General features: G+C 43.7%; 1 pseudogene; it reads right to left on the reverse strand.

Annotated features, from left to right (window-relative positions):
- The window catches only part of LOC107522663 (cytochrome c oxidase subunit 6B1-like), a 36559-nt pseudogene extending 9520 nt beyond the window's left edge, over window positions 1–27039 (reverse strand).
- Between the last annotated feature and the right edge of the window lie 494 nt (window positions 27040–27533).

Below are 27533 nucleotides of genomic sequence, written 5' to 3' on the forward strand. Positions count from 1 at the left end.
TCTTTGTTTCTACCTCTCTACTTCCTCCTATTCTCTTGATTTCCAGATATCCCTACCCAATAAATAAAAATAATAAAAATGTTAAAAAATAAAAAGGGAACAGCTTTTGGACTGGGGAGATAGCATGCTTGGGAGAGAGGCTGCAGGTTGAATAACCAACATCGCCCATCGCAGAATTAAATAATATGCTAGTCTCTCTTTCTCTCTCCCCCCTCTAGTCTCTCTCTCTCTCTCTCTCTCCCCTCCCTTTCTCTAGTCTCTCATAATACTTTCCTGAAGTTCAGTTTTCAACTGATGTGGAAATTAAGGAAATTTTTCTTTGCAAACCCAATATTCAGTTCTTAATTGTTAATATATCCCTACATTTATGTAAGACCCTGAAATTTGACATTCCTCTGAACCTTGTCTATGGATTTTTCAGTCTCAGGAAAATGTCCATGTGCTCTGCGCTCTCAGCTGGGATTTGTATATACCTAGTTGTGCACTATGAAACTGTTAGTAACACTTAAGACACAAAGCTATGAACTCAGAATAGCAACTACAAGGCCGTGAATTCTCACCCCCGCTTCCCTCAGTTTATGTTAACAGACTGAATTAGTGGAGTTGGTGGAAATAAGGAACTTAAGTTTTCTTTTTTGTAACTTCTTTATTAGGAGATTCATGGTTTACAGTCGACAGTAAAATACAGTAGTTTGCACATGTGTAACATTTCCCAGTTCTCCACAAAACAATTCAACCCCCACGAGGTCCTCCTCTGCCATCATGTTCCCTCCCACCTGAACCCTCCCACCCCCACCCCAGAGTCTTTTACTTTGGTGCAGTCCACCAACTCCAGTCCAAGTTCTGCTTTGTGTTTTCTTATATTTCAACTTCTTTTTTTAATTTATTATTGGTGATTTAATAATGATTGACAAGGTTGTGGGGTAAGAGGAACAAAATTCATTCCATTCTAAGTTACTTACCATAGGGGAAATAGCTACTGAGTGAAATAGAAAGATGCAACTCAACGTGTATGTGTGTGTGTGTGTGTGTGTGTGTGTGTGTGTGTGTGTGTCTGTCTCTGTGTGTGGAGAGTGTGAAGGCCATGTCAGTCAGACCACTTTTATCCTATTCTGACTCCCACTTCCTTCCTATTCATATGCAGCCATTTGGAATCCTGCTGTATATGTCTTGATTCGTACGTGCCATGTATGACTACATAATCTTTATGGTTTGTTTAATGTATGTGTGTTTTAGCATTATGTTAATAACACTCTGATCTGTGAATAGTGAAACTCCCAATGGAGGGGATATAGGGAAATTCCCAATGGAGGGGATGGGACAGGGCACTCTGGTGCTGGGGACTGTATGCAACTGTACCTCTCTTACCCCACAATCTTGTCCATCATCATGAAATCACTAATAAAAAAAATTTCAAATCAAATGTTTTGTGGTTCATGCTTTTCCCCAAAAATAGGTCGCTTGTTACAAATTACTTTGTCAAGCCTGAGCTTTGTGCATGTGAAATTCTACTGCTCCCTGGTCACTTTTTTACAGAGAGAGAGAGAGAGAGAGAGAGAGAGAGAGAGAGCCACCACAGCACCTCTCCTGTGGGGCCGGGTACCAGGGCTTGACCTGTGACCTGTGCAAGCTCAGGCAGAACTTTGTGTCTTTTGTTGCTGACAGCTGATTTTATTTTCTGGCATTTAAAATAAGCTTCCATTCTCACCTTAGTACACATACCCACAGACAGTTTATTTTTAAAAAATTTAGCTTTGTTTATTTTTATTCTTTATTTATATAAACAGGATTATAAATATTCTAGTTTTATGCATGCAATATTTTATCATCTCTGTGAGGGCATTAATGATATATTTTCTGAATTTTTTCCCATTGTCTGTGATAATCTTTAATGAAGATATGAGTTTGAAGTTGAGAAATAAGAACAGAAGGGAAAACACAAAGCAGAACTTGGACTACAGTTGGTGGATTGCACCAAAGTAAAGAAGTCTGGGGTGGGGGTGGGGCCAGGTGAGTGTTCATGTCCTGGGACATGATGGCGGAGGAGGACCTAAGAGGGGGGTTAGAGTGTGATGTGGAAAACTGAGAAGTGTGACACACGTACCAACTACTGTATTTGACTGTGGACTGTAAATTATTAATCCCCCAATAAAGAACAAAAACTGCAAGGACCGGCATAAGGACCCTGGTTCGAGCCCCTGGCTCCCCACCTGCAGAGGAGTCACTTCACAGATGCTGAAGCAGGTCTGCAGGTGTCTGTCTTTCTCTCCCCCCCTCTGTCTTCCCCTCCTCTCTCCATTTCTCTCTGTCCTATCCAGCAACGACTACAACAACAACAACAAAAAAAAGGCAACGAAAGGAAATAAATAAATATTTTTTAAAAATTATATTATCACGAGATGGGAGAAGAGAAAGAGATATCTGTCTAGAACATCACTCTGGCATGTGTCATGCCAGGAATTGAATTTGGGATCTCACATTTTTTAAGTTGGACATTGTAGCCTCTATGCAGCCTCCCAGGCTAGTATTTCCTTGCTTTTAACCTGTATTTTTTTTTTTTTATGTTGAAAGCTTTCCTCAGAAGTTTACCAATACTCAGTCAATTTTCTTTTTTTAATTAATTTTATTTATTTTTATTTTCCCTTTTATTGCCCTTGTTTTTATTGTTGTTGTAGTTATTATTGTTGTTGTTGGTGGTGTAGTCATTGTTGGATAGGACAGAGAGAAATGGAGAGAGGAGGGGAAGACAGAGAGGAGGAGAGAAAGACACCTGCAGACCTGCTTAACTGCCTGTGAAGCGACTCCCCTGCAGGTGGGGAGCTGGGGGCTCGAACTGGGATCCTTAAGCCGGTCCTTGAGCTTTGCCCGGCTGCGCTACCACCCAAGCCTACACAGCCCATTTTCTATCTGTACGGGGCTTTCTGAGTTACAGGAGTAAGCAGTATGCAGGGACTTGGCTCTTCAGTCTCCCTTCAGATTGCTATTGGTTTCTTTCTGGTTAATTAGTTTGCTTGAGACAGACAGAAATCAAAGGGGAAGAAGGAGAGAGTGAGGGAGAGAGAAAGAGAAAGCTGCTGAACTGTGCCACAACTTGTGAAGTTTCTTCCCTGCTGCAGGTGGGGCTCAGGGGCTTGAACCAGGGTCCTTGCACATCGTGTGCTCCACTGTGTGCCACTGCCTGGCCCCTGCTACTGTTTTGCTGTTGGTCATTTCTCTTGGGCTAGTCAGATACACTGGACAGAAGCTCAGACATGGGTGGGGGGTGTCCATGATTAGCTACTGGCATTTCTAGGAACCTTCTGGTTCTTTATTGCTTTTTAAAAATAGTCAACACATATGTGGCGCAATGTGAAAGGACCGGCGTAGGGATCCCGGTTCGAGCCCCCGGCTCCCCACCTGTAGGGGAGTCACTTTACAGCCGGTGAAGCAGGTCTGCAGGTGTCTATCTTTCTCTCCCCCTCTCTGTCTTCCCCTCCTCTCTCCATTTCTCTCTGTCCTATCCAATAATGACATCAACAATGATAAGAAAACAACAGAGGCAACAAAAAGGAAATAAATAAATATTTTTTAAAAATTAAAAAAATAGTCAACACATAATTATACTTCCATATACTATGAATTGTAACACTAAGAAACGAATATACTGCTTACAATGAAATAAAACATCAAATGAAAGAACCATACTTAAGATACATTTAAAGACTTTGAACTACTGGTGAAAACAGTTAGGCATAAGTAAATGAAGAGACTGGGACCGGGTGGTGGCGCACCTGGTTGAGCGCACATGTTACTATGCCTAAGGACCCAGGTTCGAGCCTCCAGTCCCCACCTGCAGGTGGAAAAGCTTCGAGAGTGGTGAAGCAGGGCTGCAGGTGTCTCTTTGTCTTTCTCCCTCTCTATCTCCCCCTTCCTTCTCAATTTCTCTTTCTCTCTCTAATAAATAAATATAATTTTAAAAAATAAGTGAAGACTGTCACATCCATATATTGGCAAACAACATTATTACTATGTTAATACTCCATAAGTTGGAATCCAGAAATCCCTTTCTTAGCTTTTTGCCCAGAAGCAAAGACAGCATCACTGTGGTTTCTAATTTCACTTTTTTATGCAGATTTTTGCAGAATCTTTCTTGTTGAGTACCCTGTTTTTTTTATTCCTGTAATCTCTAGATTTTCAATGATTTATTCATCTGACAGATATTTATCCCGTATTCCCATAGACACTTGTACTAGGCATAGTTCTGGGGTTTTATTTGTTTTCTTTTGTTGCATCCAGGGTTATCGCTGGGGCTCGGTGCCTGCACTATGAATCCACTGCTCCTGGGAGGCCATTTTTTCCACTCTTCTTGTTGGATAGGTCAGAGAGAAATGGAGAGAGGAGGGGAAGACAGAGAGGGAGAGAGAAAGACAGACACCTGCAGACCTGCTTCACCGCCTGTGAAGCGATTCCCCCTGTAGGTGGGGAGCCGGGATCCTTGCGCTGGTCTTTGTATTTTGCACGATGTGTGCTTAACCTGGTGCGCTGCCACCCCGCTCCCAGGATCCCAGCATTTCTTGTTCTGCTAAATCACTGGTCTGGATACAGGTTCATCTGCTGTCTGTTTCCTGGCAGCCTTAGTCTTCTCTCCCATTTTCCCTATTATGAATTAGATCTTCTTGTTTTTCACTTCATGTTGTTGTAGTGAGATATCGGGAAAGCATGTGGGTGGGGGTTCAGTTGACTCAGCTATGTTTTGTCACACACCAGCAGCTCTCTCCACTAGCTCAGAGGTGAGGGTGATGCTAGTCCGGATGGCGGTAGTTTCAGGCTCTGATGATCTGATAGTCACATCCCTGTGAAGCTGTCTTGTTTGACTGCAGAATGAGGCTATATGAAGCACACACAGCTTCCAGTGTGTCCAGGCCTTTGTTATCACGATTCCTTTTCTTCTTGCTTTTTTCCTCTTGGTTCTTAGAACATATCTCATTTCATTTTATCTTCCTTACTGTTTTTTTTAAACTTTCTTCCTTCTTTTTTTTAAGTAATGAAAGTCTTTCTTATTGTTTATTTGTTTATTATTTTTTACTAGAGCACTGCTCAGCTCTGGCTTATGGTGGAGTGAGGGATTGAACCTGGGACTTTGAAGCCTTAGGCATGAAAATCTCCTTGCATAACCATTATGCTATGTACCCGTCCTTTTTTTTTTTTTTAACTTCTATTATTGACCTTGTTTTCATTTCTTTGATGTCCATGATGAAATAGTATTTTTAACAAATGTATTTTTAAATTTTATTTATTTATTTATTTGCTTCCAGGGTTATTGCTGGGGCTCAGTGCCTGTACCATGAATCCACTGCTCCTGAAGGCTATTTTTTCCCTTTTGTTGCCCTTGATTTATCGTTGTTATGGTTATTATTATTGTTGTTATTGCTGTTATTGTTGTTGGGTAGGACAGAGAGAAATGGAGAGAGGAGGGGAAGACAGAGAGGGGGAGAAAAAGACAGACACCTGCAGACCTGCTTCACCGCCTGTGAATCGACCCCCCCCCCTGCAGGTGGGGAGCCGGGGGCTCGAACTGGGATCCTTACACCAGTCAGTGGGCTTTGCGCCATGTGCACTTAACCCATTGCACTACCGCTCAACCCCCACAAATATATTTAACTGGTAATTTAATAATGATTTGAAAGATTATAAACGAACAGGGGTGTAATTCCTCACCACTCCTATCACCAAGGTTCTGTATCCCCCTTCCCGCCCCCATCATGGTGATCACCATAGTTCTCCCAAGGTTATAGTTAGGAGTTAACTATATATATATTTTTTCAAGTCCATGTGATGAAACAGTATTTTGCACAAAATTCCTAGCCAATGTTCTATGATGCTCTAAAGCAATGTTTAACTCAGTTTTCTCGTCTGCTAAGATTTCATGTTGGTTTGCCAAGAATGTGCTTTCAGAGTACAATCAAACATCTCCTCATGATGTGTTTTCCTACATCACGCCCCAAAGTACCTCCTAAAGCTTGTTGTGCTTATGATTTATTCATTTATTCATTTTTAATTTTTTAAATAAGCAAGACCAGAGCACTGCTTGGCTCTGGCAGACTGGGGTGCTAGGGACTGCAGCTGGGGCCTCAACTGTTTAAGTGTTCTGTTGCTGAGTCCTCTTGTCCTTGACTAGTGTTTTTATTTCAAGTTCAGTAGTAAACATTAAGACTAGTAGCTGACATTAACTTTTTAAAAATGTTTATTTATTGGCTAGTCAGAAATCAAGGGGGAGGGGTAAGATAGAGAAGTAGAGGGAAAGAGACAGAGAGACACCTGCAGCCCTGCTTCACCACTTGCAAAGCTTTCCCCCTGCAGGTGAGGACCCAGGGGCTCAAACCTGGGTCCTTGTGCATTGTAACGTGTACACTCAACCAGGTGCGCCACCACCCGGCCCCTGTAGCTGACATTTATGAAGTACTCTGTGTGCTGAGCACTGTCCTAAGCTTGGTACACATTATCTTATGAAACCTGAACTGGTATACTATGAGGGTGTGAGAGAGAGAGATACAGAAAGATGCAGACAGAGACCAGAGTACTGCTGAGTTCTGACATCTGGTGGTATCTAGGTTTGAACCAGGAACCTCTAGGACCTTAGGCAAGCAATTCCTGTATGCCACAGCTGGGCTGTCTCCTTGGCCCTACATGTAATTGTGGTGCTCAACCTCCAAGCTTCCCTGCTACCATAGCTAGTTTTCTTTCTTTCTTTCTTTCTTTCTTTCTTTCTTTCTTTCTTTCTTTCTTTCCCTTTCTTCCTTCCTTCCTTCCTTTCTTTCTTCCTTTCTTCTTTCTTCCTTCCTTCCTTTCTTTCTTTTTAAAATTTTTATTTACAAAAAGGAAACACTGACAAAAACCATAGGATAAGAAGGGTACAGTTCTACACAATTCCGATCTTCTGCTCCCTATAATGATCCTGGGTCCAAACTCCCAGAGGGATAAAGAACAGTTTTGTTTTGTTTTGTTTTGTTTAAGTGTAGACAGCTGTCCACCAGATGGCAACATTTCTTTATAAAAGATTGAATTTCAAAACCTTCCTTTTCCAGCTGCCACATGGTGGCTTCTTGAGGGCTGTATAAGCAGAATCTAATCAAAAGTGTTCAGTGTGAAGCCTGGCCTGCTCTGCTAACTTCTTGTCTAATGTCCACAGGCTGTGACAGTTTGATGACTGAGAGATAGCCTCTTTTTAAAAAGATGTTAGTAATGCTTTTAATTGTTGAGTTTTTTTTTTTTTTTTAACTGGGGAGAGTAGTGGTATACAGCAGATAAGTTGTTGGTGCACATGTAAAATTACTGCACCATCAAATATAGCCTTTTACAAGGAGACAAGTGTGTGTGTGAGAGAGATAGATGGATGGATGGATGGATGGATGGATGGATAGATAGAGATAGAGAGGTTAAAGGGGGCTGGGTGGTGGCACATCTAGTTAAGCATACTAAGTCAAGCTTACCTAGTTAAGCACACTAAGCATATTAGTTAAGCATACTAAGTCAAGCTTACCTAGTTAAGTATACTAAGCACAAGGAACCAGGTTCAGCCCCCCACTTCCCACCTGCAGTGGGGATGTCTCATGTGTGGTGAAGCAGGTCTGCAGGTGTCTGACTTTCTTTCTCTCTCCCCCTCCTCTCTCAATTTCTCTCTATCTTATTGAATAAAATGAAGGGAAAAAAGGGAAAAATGGTCACCATGTGCGGTGTATTCATAGTGCCTGCACCAATCCCCAGTGACTGGAGGCAGGAAGAGAGAGAGAGAGAGAGAGAGAGAGAGAACACATATCATGAAAATTCCTTTAGTCATATTTTCTCTTAATATAATCACATGAGAAATATTGAAAGCCTCACACAACCTCTCTTGACCTGTAGAATGGTGAAGGTCTTAGTACCAACCACCTAGGCCTACCTAGTGCAAGTTGGAAATTAAATAATGCATGGCTGTAAGGTGCCTACAACAGTCGTGGTGCAAAGGTCGGACACGGCAACTCTGAGGACCACGCTATCTCCATTGTTCTTCACGTCCTTTGTCCTTTGCTAGCCTCGTCTGTGGGCAGTGTTCTAGGCACCACCACACAAATAGAAGTCATGAGCCACAGCAAGATGGCAGACTCCCTGCCAGGTCCTCAGAAGCCCTAGCTCAGGGCATGTGCTGTGTGACAACTCTTCTTCCAACTGTATTCACAGAGACAGTCCTTCTGCCCTGGACCTGATTGGAAAGACAGTCCGTGAAGATGAAGAGGAAGGACAAATCTAAACAGTATAGAAATGCTAGAGAACTGCCCCCCTTCCTCACACACTGGCCTGAATTGCATGGCTGTCTGCTTAGTTGCTTTTTCTGACCTACTGAAGCATGCACAATCACTGTCTGTGGACTTACAACGATACATGCCTTCCTTGCCAGGTGGATTAGACCCAAGAATTCATTTTGTCTGGACTGACACAATGTGGATGCAACTCAGATTTATCTGGGGAAGAAGCTAAATTGGGCCGGATTCTTCTCTTTTTTTTTTTTTTTAAAGATTTTATTTATTTTCCCTTTTGTTGCCCTTGTTTTTTATTCTTGTTGTAGTTATTATTGTTGTTATTGATGTCGTTGTTGTTGGATAGGACAGAGAGAAATGGGGAGAGGAGGGGAAAACAGAGAGGGGGAGAGAAAGATAGACACCTGCAGACCTGCTTCACCGCCTGTGAAGCGATTCCCCTGAAGGTGGGGAGCTTGGGGCTCGAACCAGGATCCTTACGCCCGTCCTTGCGCTTTGCGCCACCTGCACTTAATCCCACCTGCGCTTAACCCATGTAAGCTATTTCCTTACAGGAAGGGTCGGTCTACAGAAGCCATCGAAATCCTGAGATAGGGAGAGGGGCTGAGAGAGAGGCCTTGGGGATCTAATGCAAAATGGTGGAAGAAGACTTAGTGGTGGGAGTCAAGTGCACACATCTCAATGGGGAGGCAAAAATGATACCATTATAAAGGGAGTCGGACGGTAGCGCAGCGGGTTAAGCGCACTTGGAGCAAAGCGCAAGGACCGGCGTATGAATCCCGGTTCGAGCCCCCGGTTCTCTACCTGTAGGCGGTCACTCGTAAGCGGTGAATCGGGTCTGCAGGTGTCTATCTTTCTCTCTTCCTCTCTGTCTTCCTCTCCTCTCTCCATTTTTCTCTGTCCTATCCAATAACAACTACAACAAGCCCAACAAAATGGGAAAAAAGTAACTTCCAGGAGCAGTGGATTCATAGTGCAGGCACTGAGCCCCAGCAATAACCCTGGAGGCAAAAAAAAAAAGATACCATTATAACAACTCATGCAAATTATTATTTCCAAAATCAAGTTATTAGTTTTTCTTGGTAAAATCTTTAAAAAATATATTTTAGGTAGTATTTTTTAATTTATTGAATAGAGACAGCTAGAAATTGAGAGGAAATAAAGAGAGAGAGGGAGAGAGATAGAGACACCTGCATCCCTGCTTCCAAAGCTTTTCCCTCTCTGGGGACTTGGGGGGGGGGTTTCAAGCCCGGATCCTTGCTCATTGTATCACATTCACTCAGCCAGGAGCGCCATCACCCAGCCCCCATAAAATTATTAAAAAGAGAAATCCTGAGATAATACCAGCTGTATGGTTGTTCTATGCAGAGAATAAGTTTAATAGTTTTAGTTGTCAGCTTAATGGCAAAGGCAGATAGATGCAAGCCAATGCACTCAAAACCAAAAAACCTTCCCATGGACTTGCCAGAACTGACTGACCCAACATGCGGGAGGGCAGCTATGAATTCAGAAGCAGCCTGCCCTCATTATAATGTCATTCTAATACTAACCCTTCTACAGGGCCATGTTCGCTCAACCTGCATCCAACCCAGCCATAAGCCAGCTAGTGGTTACTGGGATCAGAGATGTACTTGTATCCATTTTGTAGGCCCACTTCTGCTTTCTCCTGCTGTGGCTCATTTTACACAAATATCCCCTCTACCATCTTTCAGAGAGAATGTGCGAGGCACTCCTCTCCTATTGTGTGATTTACAATAAAGTTCCTGAGAGACTTCCTCAGTGTCTACTTTCCTTGACAAGAATCTGAAGAGTCTACTTGACCCAACTGGTGACAAGTGTGACGTGCCTGGCTTCAGGGACTCCCATTTTAATTATGAGGCATAAACTAGAAGCACCTGAGGAAATATATAAACAGTTGCGTAGGGCTGGGGAGATAGCATAAAGATTCTGCAAAAGACTGTCATACCTGGGGCTCCAAAGTCCCAGATTCAGTCTCCAATATTACCATAAGCTTGAGCTGAGCGGTACTCTGATCTTTCTCTCTGTATATCTCTTTCTCATTAAAAGATTAAATAAAAATATAGCTTTGGGGGTGGGTGATGGCACATCTGGTAGAGTACACATGTTACAGTGCGCAAGAATCCAGTTTGAACTCCCCTGGTCCCCACCTGCAGGGAGAAAACTTCATGAGTGGTGAAGCAGGCTGCAGGTGTCTCTCTGTCTCTCTCCCTCTCTATCACCCCTTTCCCTCTCAATTTCTGGCTGTCTCTATCCAAGAAATAAAGTTTAAAAAAATATGTTACAGGGGAGTCGGGCTGTAGTGCAGCGGGTTAAGTGCAGGTGGCGCAAAGCACAAGGACAGGCATAAGGATCCCGGTTCGAACCCCGGCTCCCCACCTGCAGGGGAGTCGCTTCACAGGCGGTGAAGCAGGTCTGCAGGTGTCTATCTTTCTCTCCTCTTCTCTGTCTTCCCCTCCTCTCTCCATTTCTCTCTGTCCTATCCAACAACGACAACAACGATAATAACTACAACAATAAAACAACAAGGGTAACAAAAGGGAATAAATAAATAAAATAAATATTTAAAAAAATATGTTACAAATACTTACATAAAGGCTTACACATTGACTGAGAACCAGTCTAGCAGATATGCACTGGGGTTTCCAAACTGTAGTCCAGAAGACATTGACCCAGCAGGGCACTGTGTGGTCAGGCTGCCCAACGGGGAGTAGGCTTGTGTGCCCAGAGATGGGAGACCAGTCTTTACATATGTCAGCTCTGTGCAAATGAGGTTCTTCAGTCTGCTACTGTGATCTTTGGAAAGCTGTCAACGGGTGCAAACTGCAGTCCGGGGAGGTCTTTGGCTTTTGCCTTTCTGTTTTCACGTTTTTGGGAGGAGGAGGGGTTGGACTATGTGAATACGTCTGAGCAAAGGGATCGACCTGGACCATCCTGGGACCATGCTCTTGACAGCCTCTTGTTTATGTTTGCGTCTTACCCAGAATCAGCATGTCCTCACCCCCCTCCCCCACCTCCTTGGTATTTATCACACACATGGGGTGGGGGGAATGTCAGATGGTATGAGAGCAAAAAGAGAACTATTAAGAGGGTTAGAGAGCTGAAGATGATGCCAGTTCACACAGCTTGAGCAGCAATATGTCTCAAAGGACTTGAAAGAAGGCCTCTCGGGGTACAGAGCATTCCTGGGTGAGGAATCCTCAGCAAATGTGAAGTTACAGGAGGAAGGCACCCCTCAAAGCCCAGTCTGACAGAGCAGATGAGACATGGGCCACCGTGGGGCAGAAGTTTGCAGGGATGAATGAGGGTCAGGTCAAGCAGGATTTGCCTACAGAGTGAGGGCACTGAATTTTATTCCAAGGGGATGGAAAGCCTTTAGAGAGAGCTGAAGTAGAAAGAGGGAATGAGAAATTGACGTATCCTCATCATTGAGGGGTTGGAGTGCTATCTAAAAAAATAAAAGTTAGGGGCCAGGTGGTGGCACACCTGGTTAAGCACACACATTACAGTGTGCAAGGACCCAGGTTCAAGCCCCTGGTCCCCACCTGCAGGGGAAAGCTTCATGAGTGGTGAAGCAGGGCTGCAGGTGTCTCTCTGGCTCTCTCCCTCTCTATGGCCCCCCTCCTCTCAATTTCTGGCTGTCTCTATCTAATAAATAAAGATTAAAAAGAAGTTTGCCTGCGATTCTCTAATGTGGCTGGGTTTTTGCGTCTATGTCATTTAAACTGAGGAAGCAATATGCTTTAATGAAGAAACATAATTCTTTTTTAACTGAAAAACAGACGCCCCCCTCCCCTAATGGTTGTAATGAAGTGATAGTTTGTTTTGACAGAAACAGACTGCAGAAGGTTACATTCCCGCTGCTCTGCCTTTGGTTGTCAAGGAGATACCTCAGAAAATTTCCTGTATCTAAATGATGCTACACACCACTTAGATCTTTCACTCTGTGCTTGTGTTATGTCCTTGTATAAGCTGGTGTGCGATCTTGTTCAGCAGTGAACCATTGCATCACTGCTGAGTTTACCTGCTGCAAATTCCCTGTTTCTGATATTCTGCTTGTTAATCTCTCCCATCTTTCTTGGAATGACTACCAGGAGTGAAGTGCATCTGAAAAACAGTCAAGAGTGAATGTCTCTAGGAAGTCCTGATGGTCAGACAGGCGGCAAGAGGCAGATTCATTTTTGAAAAGCTATAGGACAGAGGCAAACTGAAGGATTCAGTCACAGAAACAAATCTGGCAGCCGGCTGTTTCTGACGTGCATAACATATTATTTAACTGCTGGTTTGTTTGTTTGTTTTTGCCTCTTATGGGGTTGGGTGCTGGCACTACGAACCCACCACTTTCAGAGGCCATTTTTTCTCTCTCTTTTCTCTCTCTCTTCCCTGATTTTATTCCATAGACCCTGATTTTATTCCTTAGAGCAGAGAGAAATTGAGAGGAGAGAGGGAGGCAGAGAGGAAGAGAGAAAAGCAGACCCCTGCACACCTGCTTCACTGTTTGTGAAGTGGACCCTCTGCAGGTGGGGCGTGGGGGTTCGACCTCCCCCCTTGAGCCTGGTAATATGTGTGCTTAATCAGGTGTGTTACTGCCTACCTCCCTTAACTGCTGGTTTACTAGAGTGCCTATTTATTTTGCCTCCAGGGTTATTGCTGGAGCTCAGTGCCTGCACCATGAATCCACTGCTCCTGGAGGCCACCCCTTTCTTCTTTTGTTGCCCTTGTTGTTGTCATTACTGTTGTCATTGATGTCATTCATTGTTCGATAGAACAGAGAGAAATGGAGAGAGGAGGGGAAGACAGAGTGGGGGAGAGAAAGAGAGACACCTGCAGACCTGCTTCACTGCCTGTGAAACGATTCCCCTGAAGGTGGGGAGCCGGGGGCTCAAACTGGGATCCTTACACCAGTAGAGTGGTTATTTCTATATGTGTTTTCCAGAGAGGGGGGAATTGAAGGGTACTGACAGATACTTAGCTAGGTAGTTGACATTCCTGGCACTAATATCTCTGAGTCTAGTGTAGTTTCTACAACCCTACACTCTTCAGAGGTCAAAGATGAACTCATTCATTCATTCATCCATTCATTCGTTCAAACCCTTTCATTGAGTGCCTTCTGTAAACTGGGCACCCTTTGTGGCCGTGGGAACTGAGGTGAAGGAGACAAACCCCTCCATTCCGGTCATGCCTAAGCAGATGGCATCCTTGGCTGTCCACTGCATGCAGATGCCAAGTTTGTTGTTGGTTAGAGCTGGCCCTTTAGAGAATCTGAACAGACACTTCTCTGGAAAAGAGGAACCGCTGGCATAAAGGTGCCTGCAAGGCAGATGCGCATGAACTCTCACTACTCGGGAAATGCACTCTTGGAATGTTTTTTTTTTTAAATACTTACTTTATTTTATTAATTTATTTTGCACCAGAGAATTCCTCAGCTCTCGCCTATGGTGTTGCTAGGGATCGAACCTAGAACATCAGAGCTTTAGGCATGAATTTTTTTTTTTGCATAACCATTAGGCTATCTCGCCAGTCCTTACCAGGGAAATGCAAAGCAAAACAATAATAAGATGTCATCACACACCTGTGAGACAGACTATTATTCAAAAGGCAAGAAATAGCAAATGTTGGAGAAGATATGGAAAGACTGTTGTGCACTGAACCCTTGTGCACTGCAGGGAATATAACTTTGTACAGCCACTATTGAAAATGATAGAGACATTCCTCAAAAAAAAAAAATTCCACTTCTGGGTATTTACTAAAAATATGTAAAATTACTGACTTGATGAGATAGATAGATGCACAAGAGGCCGGACAGTGACGCACCTGGTGCACAAGGACCCAGATTCAAGCCTCTGGTCCCCACCTGCAAGGAGGAAAGATTCACGAGCAGTGAAGGAGGGCCTCTCTGTATCTTTCCCTCTCTATCTCTCATCCCCCTCTCAATTCCTTTGTCTCTATCCAGTAACAAATAAAGAGATAAACATGTAAAGAGATCAGTGCAGGTTCACCTTTGTTACATTATTTACACTTGTCAGAAGTTTGAAATGACCCATATGTTCACTGACTGATCAATCAACTAAAACCAAACAAACAAAAAGCAACAGAATGCAGGCACAGTGGGAGGTCACGAAGACTTTCACATGCTTATAATTTGATATATTTTTTAAATATTTATTTATTTTGCCTTTTGTTGCCCTTGTTTTGTATTGTTGTTGTAGTTATTGATGTCGTCATTGTTAGATAGGACAGAGAGAAGTGGAGAGAGGAGGGGAAGACAGGAGGAGAAAAAGACACCTGCAGACCTGCTTCACCACCTGTGAAGTGACCCCCCTGCACATGGGGTGCTGGGGGCTCGAATCGGGATCCTTACGGCGGTCCTTGTGCTTCGCGCCAAGTGTACTTAAGCCTCTGCGCTACTGCCCGACTTGGGTTCAAACCTCTGGCTCCCCACCTGCAGGGAGGATGCTTCTCGAGCGGTAGAACAGGTCCATGGGTGTTTCTCTTTCTCTCTTTTCCACCTCTCTCAATTTCCCTCTCTCCTATTCAGTTAAATGGGAAAAAATGGCCCCCAGAAACAGTGGAATTGTCATGCCAGCACTAAGCCCCAGTGATAACCCTGGGGGGCAGTAAATAAATAAATAAAATTGAGAGAGGCAGGGAGATAGAGAGGGAGAGAAAGACACCTGCAGATCTGCTAGAAAACTCCAGTTTTTTTTTTTTCAAATTATCTTTATTGGATAGAGACAGCCGTAGATCAAGAGGGAAGGGGATGATAGAGGGAAAGAGACAGAGAGACACCTGCAGACCTGCTTCACTACTTGCAAACTTTTTTTCCTGCAGGTGAGGACGTGGGGCTCCAACTAGGATCCTTGTGCACGTCCAGTTGTTATTTTTTAACTGAACTTATTAAAAAATAATCATACTCATATAACACACGACTATAATCACCTTGGTACTTTTGATTGGCATAATGGTAACACACATGCTCAGCCAGGTGCAACACCACCCAACCCCTCGATCAGTGTATTAGGGAGAGGAAATAGGCCTTCTGGATCTTTTCAGAGAATGAATGATTTGCTTGACTATCATGGAAGGAAAACCGAATTAAAAAGGAACACTCTGGTGCATCAGTTTGAGAATCAATATTCCTTTATTAAATCAGGCAGCCTGTCATTTGTGTAGAACCGTCTTCACCCCAGCAGGTAATCGCCAAGATTTTGACCGGCCAGCTGGAAGTTGACCCTGTGGCTTCTACAAATAAAAGCAGCCTCCGGCCCTGCTGTCCGCTTCTTCTGTCCTTCTTGCTATGACTGATTTTGTACATTCTTCCTCAGAGAAATCAAAAGTGATCCCTTTGGCGTTAGCTTTTCTGCTGTCTCAGCTAGCCTGCACATGGATTTACCTCTCTCATGCTACCCCCCTGCAACAGAAAACTCTCACACCTCTTGGCATTGGGCATGGAAGCAGGCCTCTGCCATTGGCAGGCTCTGATTAATAGTGAAGGAGTGCCAAGGGGCTTGCGAGGATCCAGTGGTGACATTCTCACAGTCAGACACAATTATTTTTTAAAAAGAAACGTGGGGGACATGCTTATTCATTTAACAAGACTTTTTAAAATATTTATTTGTTTTTTTATTTCCTTTTGTTGCCCTTGTTGTTTTAACAAGACTTTTGCCCACATTTGCTACTACGAGTCCAACACTGCTTCAGGCGCCAGTGACTTAAGAGAAAACAAGAGAGAAAAGATGACTTTGAAGGACTGGGGAGACAGCTTTATGGTTATGCAAATGTCTTTTATGCCTGAGGCTCCCATGGTCCCAGGTTCAATCTCCAGCACTACAAAAGACACCACACCAGAGCTGAGCAGTGCTCTGGTCCCTCTCTCTCTCTCTCTCTCTGTATCTCTCCCACTAAAATGAATAAAACATTAAGAAAAAGGAAAACCATCACTCCCTGGTACTATTTTTTTTTTTGAAGAAAAAATTCAGATAGAGGAGTGAGGAGGAGATAGAGAGCAAGTGACACCACTGTACCGTTTCACCACCCCCTGATCCATCTTCTTTCAGGGCAGTGGTGCTCAAGCTTCTGGGGCCTTGAACTTGGTAAGATGGACACTCTAGTAAGTGGGGAATTTTTTTGCCCCTCCCCTTTTAATGTGCAGAAGAATGTACCCAGATCCTTGCACATATATGCTTTCATCAGCGAGAGATCTCACTACAAAGATTTGTTCATTCCATTAAAATTTTTTAAAATTATCTTTATTTATTTATTAGATAGAGATAGCCAGAAATTGAGAGGAAAGGGGTGATAGAGAGGGAGAGAGATAGAGACACACTTGCAACACTGCTTCACCACTCGTGAAGTTTCTCCCCTGCAGGTGGGGCTTGAACCCAGGTCCTTGCACACTATAACACGTGTGCTTAACCAGGTGCATCACCACCCGGCCCCGTGTTCATTCCTTTTTAAGATATAGAGAGAGGAAGGGGGAAGGTGAGAAGGAGAGAGGGAATGAGTGAGAAACCACTGCAGCCCTGCTATTTTTTTTTTAATTTATTGTTTTGTTGTCCTTATTTTATTGTTGTTATTGATGTCCTCGTTGTTAGGACAGAGAGAAGTGGAGAGAGGAGGGGAAGACAGAGACGGGAGAGAAAGACAGACACCTGCAGACCTGCTTCTCTGCCTGTGAAGCGATTCCCCTGCAGGTGGGGAGCCTGGGATTCGAACCGGGATCCTTAAGCCAGTCCTTGCCCTTTGCGCCACCTGCGCCTATCCCACTGCGCTACCGCCCAACTCCCTATAGCCCTGTTTTTGTCACTGTGCTGAGGGCAGGTGTTGAGCTTGGGTCATGCAAAGCAGCACACTATCCAAGTGAACTCTTTATTCCACTGCCTCCTCTCCTTCTTTTGTGGATTTTTAAAATGTTGTCACTGCCAGGACTTCAACCACTTGGGGGCCAACTTCTTGTAGACTGAGAAAGGAAGGGGTGCCAGTGTCATGGGGACTGGGTGGCTCTAACACGGGTCGCTGAGTATGACAAAGCTGTCAGGCTCCCACGCAAGCAATCGCTCTGGCCTTCTTTCTTTATTTTAGGGACGGGGCAGAGGGAAGACAGAAGGACAGGCAGACAGTGCGTAGAGAGGAGAGTCATCTAACCCCACTCTGCTGCCTATGTTGCCCCCATGATTGTGTTTACAGCGCTCCCATGTGGTGCAAGGGCTTGAACCCAGGGTCATACACACGTATTTTACAGGGTGAGCTAGCTCCCAGTCTCATGCTGGTATTTTGTTCTTGTTTCTTTTTTTATTTTTTTGTGTATTTATTTATTTATTCCTTTTTGTTGCCCTTGTTTTATTGTTGTGGTTATTATTGCTGTTGTTATTAATGTTGTCATTGTTGGATAGGACAGAGAGAAATGGAGAGAGGAGGGGAAGACAGAGAGGGAGAGAGAGCTACTTCACCACTTGTGAAGCGACTCCCCTGCAGGTGGGCAGCCAGGGCTTGAACCGGGATCCTTCCGCTGGTCCTTGTGCTTTGCACCACATGCGCTTAACCCGCTAAGCTATTGCCCGACTCCCTCTTTTTTTAAGATTTTATTTATTTATTTATTATAAAGCTAGGAGAGAGAGAAAGAACCAGACATCACTCTGGTACATGTGCTGCCGGGGATTGAACTAAGGACCTCATGCTTGAGAATCTAGTGCTTTAGCCATTGTGCCACCTCCCGGACTTGTTCTTGTTTCTTTGTTCTTATAATAGTCAGGTCTTTCCTCTTTCTTTCTTTCTTTCTTTCTTTCTTTCTTTCTTTCTTTCTTTCTTTCTTCCTTCCTTCCTTCCTTCCTTCCTTCCTTCCTTTCTCCTCTCCTCTCCTCTCCTCTCCTTCTTTCTTTCTTTCTTTCTTTCTTTCTTTCTTTCTTTCTTTCTTTCTTTCTTTTCCTCTCTTTTTGCCTCCAAGATTTTTGCTGGGGCTTTGTACCAGCACTACGAATCCACTGCTCCTGGCAGCCATTTTTTCTGTTTTATTGGAAAGGACAAAGAGACATTGAGAGAGGAGGGGGATACAAAGAGGGAGTGAGAAAGATAGACACCTGCAGACCTGCTTTGCCATTTGTGAAGCGTCCCCTGCAGGTGGGGAGCAGAAGTTTGAACCTGGATCCTTGTGCTTAGTGCTATGTGTGCTTAACCAGGTGCACCACTACCAAACTTCCTGAATTCCTTTTTACAAATGTTTATTTTAGAGATAGAGAGAATATGGGAGCACTGCTCTGCTCTGGTTTATGGTAGTGCTAGGGCTTGAACCTGGGGTCTCAGTGCTTCAGTGCCCTAGGCATGAAAATCTTTCTGCAGAATCATTATGCAGTCTCCCCATCACGTGAATTCCTTTCTTGAAGACCAATCTATATAGAACTGTTATGATCAGATCCCCCTTCTAATTCTCAGTGGTGATGGAGCAGACAACTCTTTCCTAAACTAGAGCCTGAAACAGACTCTGCTACTGTGACTTGTATCTTTCTTTCTCTCTCTCTCTTTCTTCCTCTTTCTTTCTTCTCTTTCTTTCTTTCTTCCTTCCTTCCTTTCTTTCTTTCTTTTCTTTCTCTCATCTCTGGCTATTGGTGTGATAATACTGTTATAACTTCCAGTAATGATAGGACTGTCCAGTAGCCTTTGTTGAATATTTTCATGTGCCAAACATTGTGTCATACACTGTACCTGATCACATTTAATTCTGATAATGATGCAAAGAATTGGGCATTGGGAAACTATTTCCCCTCCATTCTTCCTCTCTTTCTCTTTAAAAATATTTTATTTCTTTATTTAGTTTGGATAGAGATAGAAATTAAGAGGGAATAAGGATATAGAAAGGGGAAGAGAGGGTGAGGGAGAGAGGGAGAGAGGGAGAGAGAGAGAGAGAGAGAGAGAGAGAGAGAGAGACGACCTACAGCATTTCTTCTCTTGTGAAGCTTTCCCCCTGCAGGTGGGGACCAGGAGCTTGAACCCAGGTCTTTGTGCTCTGTAACATGTGCACCCAGTCAGGTGCGCTACCACCTGGCCTCCTTTCTTCTCTTCCTTCAGTTATCTTTCTCTCTCTCTCTTTCTTCCTCTTTCTTTCTTCTCTTTTTAAAAATTTTTAATTTTATTTATTCATTCCTTTTTGTTGCCCTTGCTGTTTTATTGTTGTAGTTATTATTGATGTCATTGTTGTGGGATGGGACAGAGAGAAATGGAGAGAGGAGGGAAGACAGAGAGGGGGAGAGAAAGATAGACACCTGCAGACCTGCTTTACCGCCTGTGAAGGGACCTGCCTGCAGGTGGGGAGCCGGGGGCTCCAACCGGGATCCTGACGCCGGTCCTTGAGCTTAGCGCCACCTGCGCTTAACCCGCTGTGCTACAGCCCGACTCCCCTTTCCTTCTTTTCTTTCTCTCATCTCTGGCTATTGGTGGTGCCTAGACTTGAACCTGGATCTCTTGTATCTGAGTCCTTTGTGCTGCCACTTTTATATTTCCCCAGCTGTTGAGCTGGTTTTTTTTAAATGTTTATTAGTGATTTAATAATGATTAACAAGATTGTAATATAACAAGGGTATAATTCCATACAGTTTCTACCACCAGAGTTCCATGTCCCTCTCACTCCCTCTGTTGGAAACTTCCCAGCTTGTTTTTTTTTTTTTTAATCTCTCTGGGAGTATGGACCTAAGTTCTTCCTGGGGTGCAGAAGGTGGGAGTTCTGGCTTCTGTAATTTCTCCTCTGCTGGACATGGATGTTCATGGATGTCCAGCCTGTTTCTGTCTTTCCCTAGTGGGGTAGAGCTCTAGAGAGGTGAGGTTTCGGGACACATTGGTGAGGTCGTCTGCCCAAAGAAGTCAGGATGGCGTCATGGTAGCATCTGCAACTTGGTGGCTGAAAGGCGTTAAGATAGAAAGCAGGACAAACTGTTTAATAAACGAGAACCCAAAGGCAGGAATAGAGCAGATGCAATTAGAGGTCTTTGGGTGGATGATAGTACCAGCTTGCTCAACTGGCCTGTAATAATCACACCATCTCACATGCCTAGATGTTCATCTAGCTCCCAGATTTGCCAGACCAGCCCACAAAGTGAATTTCAGCTCCTATCATGTATTCCAGAGTTCTGAGAACCGGTGTCCCCATCCTTAGGGTATGACGTGGTCGTTTGTGTTTTTGTTGACTCCTGACTTGCCTTACTGTCAAGGTTCCGCCCATTTCACCGAGAGACTCCTCTTATCTTTTCATTCCAAGCCAGCCTAATTCCCCAAGGCGACTTCCTTGCCTATCTCTTTCCTGGAGAACCACTTTCAAATGGCTGGAACCCACTTCGTGCGTACAGCAAAAAGGCGGTACCTCAAGAGGAGTAGTCCCTCTGGGGAGCCTTTAACGAAGGACAAATCGTTTTCACTGCCTCATCCTCAACCAGGATCACCCTGATGGCTTCTTCTGCACCGTGTTCTAACATGTCCACACATGACGAAACCCAGCTGCCTACTGTTGCATCTGGCTTAGTCAGATTTCCTGTAGGGTTGCTGTGTTTTCCTTTTCTGTAATGCTTTCCCCCTATTTCTTGCCTTTCCCAATACATTCTTGCAGTTAAATCTTGAACTCAGCAGAGCCTGGTTCTTGGAAACATAAACTAAACTATTCACTGCCCCTGGCTGGCTTCTCAGCTTTTATCTGTTTGTTTATTATGAGGTAGAGACAGAAAGAAATGGAGACGGAAGGGGTAGAGAAAGAGAGAGAGAGAGACGGAGAGACGCCTGCAGCCCTGCTTTACCACTCGTGTAGCTTTCTCCTTGCAGGTGGGGACCAGGGGCTTGAACCCAGGTCCTTGCGCACTATAGTTTGTGCGCGCTTAACTGGATGTGCCACCGCCTGACCCCCAACAATTTGTTTTGGCTCTAGCAAGCACACTTTCAAGCTCAGCTACATGTTTCTTTACTAGCATGCTCCTGCAAAGCTCACTGTAAATTCAGAGACAAATTGGGAGGGGAGAGAGAGATAGAGATTGAGAGAGAACGAGAGACACCTTGCAGGGCTGATTCATGGCCTGCAAGGAGACTTTGCCTCCCTGCAGGTGGAGATGGAGGTAGGGGGTCCTTGCATGTAGTGATGTGGGAACTCTACCAGGTGTGCTACTACCTGGCTTCATAAACCAATTTTCAAGTTTTCATCTGATTTGAAAATGACTGGCTAGCTTTTTTTTTTTTCAACCCTTATGTGACCACAAGCAAGGTTCACAAAACTTGTGTTGGCTGGTGCACATCAAAAATGGATCAGAACTCAGACTAAGACGCAAACATTCCAAGACCACATCCATTGTTTATTTCTGAGACCAGCCTATCTGTGAAGCTTATCTGAAAGTCAGCTCTAATAAGTCCATCTGGATGTTTGCATTTAGTGGTACTGCTCTAGTCCAGTGTCTGACTAAATATAGTTGTTCTACAAATATTTGTTGAGTGGAGTAAGGTTAGTCGTTTCAGAACCCTAGACAAGAATTCACATTTTCATCATCAATCCTGCGTGTTTCCCAGACGACACATCCTCAGCAGACGTGGCAAGAGAAATGCTGGGTGTGAGTGCAAATATACAATGTCCCAGCCAAATTCAAGTTGATAAGCAAACCGACAAGATTACGTCAGTCGTTCAAGTATCACACTAGAGCGTCAGCTGGCGCCTTTCCTGCTGCACAGGCTTTGTGTCTGTGATGTCTACCTCTTGGAAATAGAGTGTTTAATAACCTCCAGTATTCCCCTTACTGTGATTAGTATATTTACTGAATAGGAAAAAAAAAAAATGGACAGGGTAAATCATACTTTGCTTAAAAGAAACCCTCTTTGGGGGGGGAGAAACTCTGCACAATATACTTGTTTCCTTAATAAATGACTATAAACCCTCTCCTAGTTGTGCACTTGTGCAAAAAAAAAATTATATTAAGAGAAGGTGACACCAAGCCTATGAATATTCTCTTATTTGAAAGTAAATAAAATAATAGGAACTTGGAAAGTTCTTTGTTGGTGTAACTCTACTAAGGGTGAAGATAGACCTTAATCTAATCCAATAGCGAGTGTCCTGAGAAAATTGGACAGAGAGACACCGAGACGAAGATGACCGTGCAAAAATGAAAAGCCAGAAATTGGAGTTGTTTCCATAAACCAATGACAACCGAGGACTGCTAGCCAATGCCAACAGGGAGAACACAAGGGAGGAGTCTTTCCCACCCTCACCCCACCCCACCCCAGCCTTCAGAAAGACTATGACCCTGATGACACCTTGATTTTGGACTTGCAATTTTTCAAATTATGAGACAATGCATCCCTTCTGTTTCAGACATCAGTTTATGGTCTTTCTAATTAATATTCATTTTTTTGAATATACTAGCTGTGTGATTAAAATCTCTCTCCATTTTGTAGATAGCTGGTAAGCATATTTTAGTTATATTCCAAAGGTCCTGTGGCTATACTAGTTTGTTTGTTTTTTCCCCTGAGCCTTTAATCTGATATGCAGGTGGATCCAAGTTATTGTCTGGGGAGGTGATGTCATGGCTGGAAAAAGAACCAGAAAGCTGGATCAGGGAAGAGAGTAGCTCCCAAATATGGGAAAGGGGTGTAAATATTATTGACTGTAAACCCCACTGATTTGATGTGGTCTGGGACCCATATTCAGCTTAGGAGCCTATGTGACCTCTGCATCCCTGTAGACCTGAGCTCACATTCTGTGGTCATGATTAGGAATGTTCCAATCTGCCCCAATATCAGGACCCATCTTCCTCAGGTGTAGCATAGAGTATGTTGTCCATACTTTCTTCAGAGGATGAAACATTCTCTACCATTGTTGATCCAAGTTGAGGGCAAGGATTCCAGCCTTTAAGTTCATGAATAATCAATAATTTGTTTGTCTTTGTATGTTAACTGTCTTTTTAGCCACCAGGTTTCAGATGCTAGCATGCTGCCGACCAGACTTCCCTGGACAGACAACCCCACCAATGTGTCCTGGAGCCCTGATTCCCCAGAGCCCTGCCCCACTAGGGAGAGAGAGGGACAGGCTGGGAGTATGGATCCACCTGCCAATGCCCATGTTCAGCGGGAAAGCAATTACAGAAGCCAGACCTTCCAGCTTCTGCACCCACAATGACCTTGGGTCCATACTCCCAGAGGGATAAAGAATAGGAAAGCTATCAGGGGAGGATATAGGATCTGGAGTTCTGGTGGTGGGAATGGTGTGGAGTTGTATCCCTCTTATCCTATGGTTTTGTCAGTGTTTCCTTTTTATAAAGAAAATTAAAAGTAAAATAAAATATTTTAAAAAATCTCTTTCTTTTTGATGAGAGCACTGCTCAGCTTTGGCTTACAGTGGTGGTGGAGACTATACCTGGAACCTCAGAGTTTCACTCTGCCTTATTAACTGTTGTGATACCTCACAGTCCAAAATTCCTTTCTTTTTTTTTCCTCCAGGGTTATTTCTGGGACTCAGTGCCTATATCATGAATCCACTGCTCCTGGAGCCATTTTCCCCCCTTTTGTTGCCCTTGTTGTTGTAGCCTTATTGTGGTTATTATTGTTGTTGATGTAGTTTGTTGTTGGATAGGGCAGAGAGAAATAGAGAGGGGAGGGGAAGACAGAGAGGAGAGAGAAAGATAGACACCTGCAGACACGCCTCACCTCCTGTGAAGTGACTCCCCTGAAGGTGGGGAGCCGGGGCTTGAACCGGGATCCTTACACCCATCTTGTGCTTTGCGCCACGTGTGCTTAACCCGCTGCACTACCGCCCGACCCTCCCCCCCCCAATTCCTCTTTTTAAAAAAATTCCTCTTTTTTAATTCTGAGACTCTGTTTTTTTTCCTCAAGGAAGTAGAGATGAAAGTACACACATAACTGAGTTCTTTAGAAGCCCTGGTTTAGTGTATCTAGAAGATATAGACAGAATAGTGCACACACTCGCTGCTCTGTGGGGTTAAACGTTTTCTGTTTTTTCTTTTTTCACTGTCATTCTGTCTTCTGATTCTCGCACCTGCTAAGGGTGCCAATTGCTCCAGGAAACCGGATCAATTTAAGGTGCTGATAAAGGGCTTGCTGCTCGCAGGAGTGCAGCTGTCTGACCTTAGGGAACTAATAAAGGGGTTGCTGTGCTTACAGGCAGATGGGGACAGCAGTGTGATTATTTCAGGGCTCCGGCTGCCGGTTCACAGGGTCAAGACCAATTACCAACCTTTTATCTGAAAGAGTGGCACATCCACTGCTCAGGGCCATGCAGTTAACTCCTGTGGTGTTGGCAAACAAGGCCTACTCCCTAAAAAGGGTGGTCTCCCTCCCTCTCTCAGCTTTTCACCCCCCCCCCCACCTCTCCACTTGCGTTTTGCTACTGGAGGTTGAGGGAGGGAAGGAGGAAATTCTATCTGGTTAATTGAAACATTTATAAAGGTGTTACATTTCCAGTCTTTAACCTTGTGGCTCCCAATCCCCTGCCATCCCATGGTTGATAGCTGGAACTGATAAACCAGTCTTTTCTAAAGGGATTCTAAGATATCTATTGGATTGAGGAGGAGGTAGGAAATTAGACTTTGGAAGGAGTCTGTCAGCCTAATTCTTGCCCCTGTCCCTCTGTGTTTGTTAGTGGTAGGAGAAAGCAAATGAGGGAGCAGAACAGAGTTAGAGTGTGATATGGCCACCACATCCCTGTAAGACCCACATAGATGCCAGCCAGGACCCATCGCTGCAATGCAGGAACTGGTCACCCAGAGCTATCTAAGCTTAGATGAAGATCAAAATGTGTGACTGTGGTCCTTTGCAACAGTCCTGAAGACTCAGAGGCATAGACTCTAGCGGGTAGGAGGAGGAGGAGGGAGTTTAAAGATTCAGTGCCTTATGATAGAGGAGGAGGAGGTAGATGGCTGGGTAGATGTGATGACATCCATCTGGACCAGCTATAGAATAATACCCTCAGGACAGCAACCATGTAAATCACTATTTCTCTTCTTTTTAATATTTATTTATTTTGCCTTTTGTTGCCCTTGTTGTGTTTATTGTTGTTGTAGTTATTATTGTTATTGATGTTGTCATTGTCAGGACAGAGAGAAATGGAGAGAAGAGGGGAAGACAGAGAGGGGGAGAGAAAGATAGACACCTGCAGACCTGCTTCACCTCTTGTAAAGCGATTCCCCTGCAGGTGGGGAGCTGGGGGCTTGAACTGGGATCCTTACAGGTCCTTGCGCTTCACACCATGTGCCCTTAACCCTCTGTACTACCACCCAACACCCTAAATCACTATTTCTTCTTTTTAAAGTGGTTTAAAAAAAATCCTCTAATCTTCTGCCAGCCTCTTAGCCTGGGGCTTAATTATCTAGTAGAGTCCAAAGAATTTACCACCCCTCTCTCCACATGCACACTGTAATTATGACCTAGTCTTTTTAACTCTGGAAGCCTTTTGTATGTATCACAGAGCCAAGTTCAAAGAGAAATAGAAAAGGAAAGACAGGGAAGGATGCTGGCAGTGTAGAGGGTAGCACCATAGGGAAAAGCAGCTTCCAGCTTACATGGTCCTGGGAAGAAGAGTTCTGATTAGAAAACAAATCTGACAAACTATTTGGATTCAGCCAAACTGAACTTAATGATTGCAGGACTGTTCTTTGTCTGTGGCACTCCTTTCAGTAATTCTTGCGAGGAAGACATGGTAATGGCAAAGTCTGTTAGGATCTTTGACTGTCCCTTCATATTTGAATGATAGTTTTGCAGGGTAAAATATGCCTGGTTGATAGTTTTTATTTTTTTCTTCATTGAGGGGATTCATGGTTTATCATTGACAGTAAAATACAGTAGTTGGTACACGTGTAGCATTTCTCAGTTTTCTGCATAATACTCTTAACCCCCTCCTAGGTCCTCTTCTACCATCATGTTCCAGAATCTGGACCCTCCTACTGAATGTCCCCAGCCCCAAAGTCCTTTACTTTGATGCAATACACCAAGTAATAACTTGTATTGTCTTTTAAAACCTTGAATATACCACTCCACTCTTTCCTGGCCTCCATGGTTTTTGCAAAAATCTGATGCAATCTGACTATGCTGCCTTCAAAAGTCACTTTTTGCTTTTCCCTGACAGCTTGTAAATTTTTTCTTTGTCCTTGGTTTTTTTTTCTTTTTGATAGTTTCACAATAATCTATCTTACTGTAGGTTTATTTGGATTTAGAAATTGTCTCTGCTTTCTATATATCTACGTACTGATCATATCCCATTTTTGGAAAAATTTCCCCTATTATACCTTTGAGTGTGACTTCTACTTTCTTATTTCAATTCTCTCCTACTGAGACTCCTGTATTTCTGATGTATGCATTTCTAATAGAGTCTGCAATCTCTTGAAGAGTTGTCCCATTTTTTCTAAACTTTTTTTTTTTCTCCTTCTCCTTCTCCTTTGAAATCAGAGAGTATGGTCAGAGTTTAGTATAGAGTTAGTTTATCTTCTATTTCTGATGTTCTCTCCCCTACATGGGCAAGTCTACTTTGATTTGCTGTTTGAGATAGGAATGCTTTCAAAGTACCCCTTATACCCTGTAGCCCTGTTTTCAAGTTCTCCATTTTCCTATCAAGTGCATCTTTGAAGTCATGAATGTCTTTCTTCGTCCATTTATCCATATTAAATTGACAGCTTTGTATTTCTTCAACTTTTCTGACAATGTGCTTCCTAAATTCTTTTTCTGGTAGTTCTTCTGGATTTGCATCATTATGTTTCAGGCCCTCATGGTTTTTCAGAGCCAGCATTTTCCTAGTTTTTTTTATTTATAAAAAGGAAACATTGACTAAACCATAGGATAAGAGGGGTACAACTCTACACAGTTCCCACCACCAGAACTCTGTATACCATCCCCTCCCCTAATAGCTTTCCTATTCTTTAACCCTCTGGGAGTATGGATGCAGTGGGATGCAGAAGGCTGAAGGTCTGGCTTCTGTAATTGCTTCATGGGCATTGACAGGTCAATCCATACTCCCAGCCTGCCTCTCTCTTTCTCTAGTAGGGTGGGGTCTCTGGGGAAGCAGAGCTCCAGGACACATTGGTGGGGTTGTTTGTCCAGGGAAGTCGGTCGGCATCATGCCAGCATCTAGGACCTGTTGGGTGAAAAGAGAGTGAACATACAAAGCCAAACAAATTGTTGACCAATCATGGACCCAAAGGCTGGAATAGTGCAGATGAAAAGTTGGGGGGGTCCTCTATTTTGTAGATAGCTAGTAGGCTTATTGTAGTTATATTCCAAAGG

Source organism: Erinaceus europaeus, chromosome 13 (genome assembly GCF_950295315.1).
Source record: "Erinaceus europaeus chromosome 13, mEriEur2.1, whole genome shotgun sequence".
In the NCBI taxonomy this organism is placed as follows: domain Eukaryota; kingdom Metazoa; phylum Chordata; class Mammalia; order Eulipotyphla; family Erinaceidae; genus Erinaceus; species Erinaceus europaeus.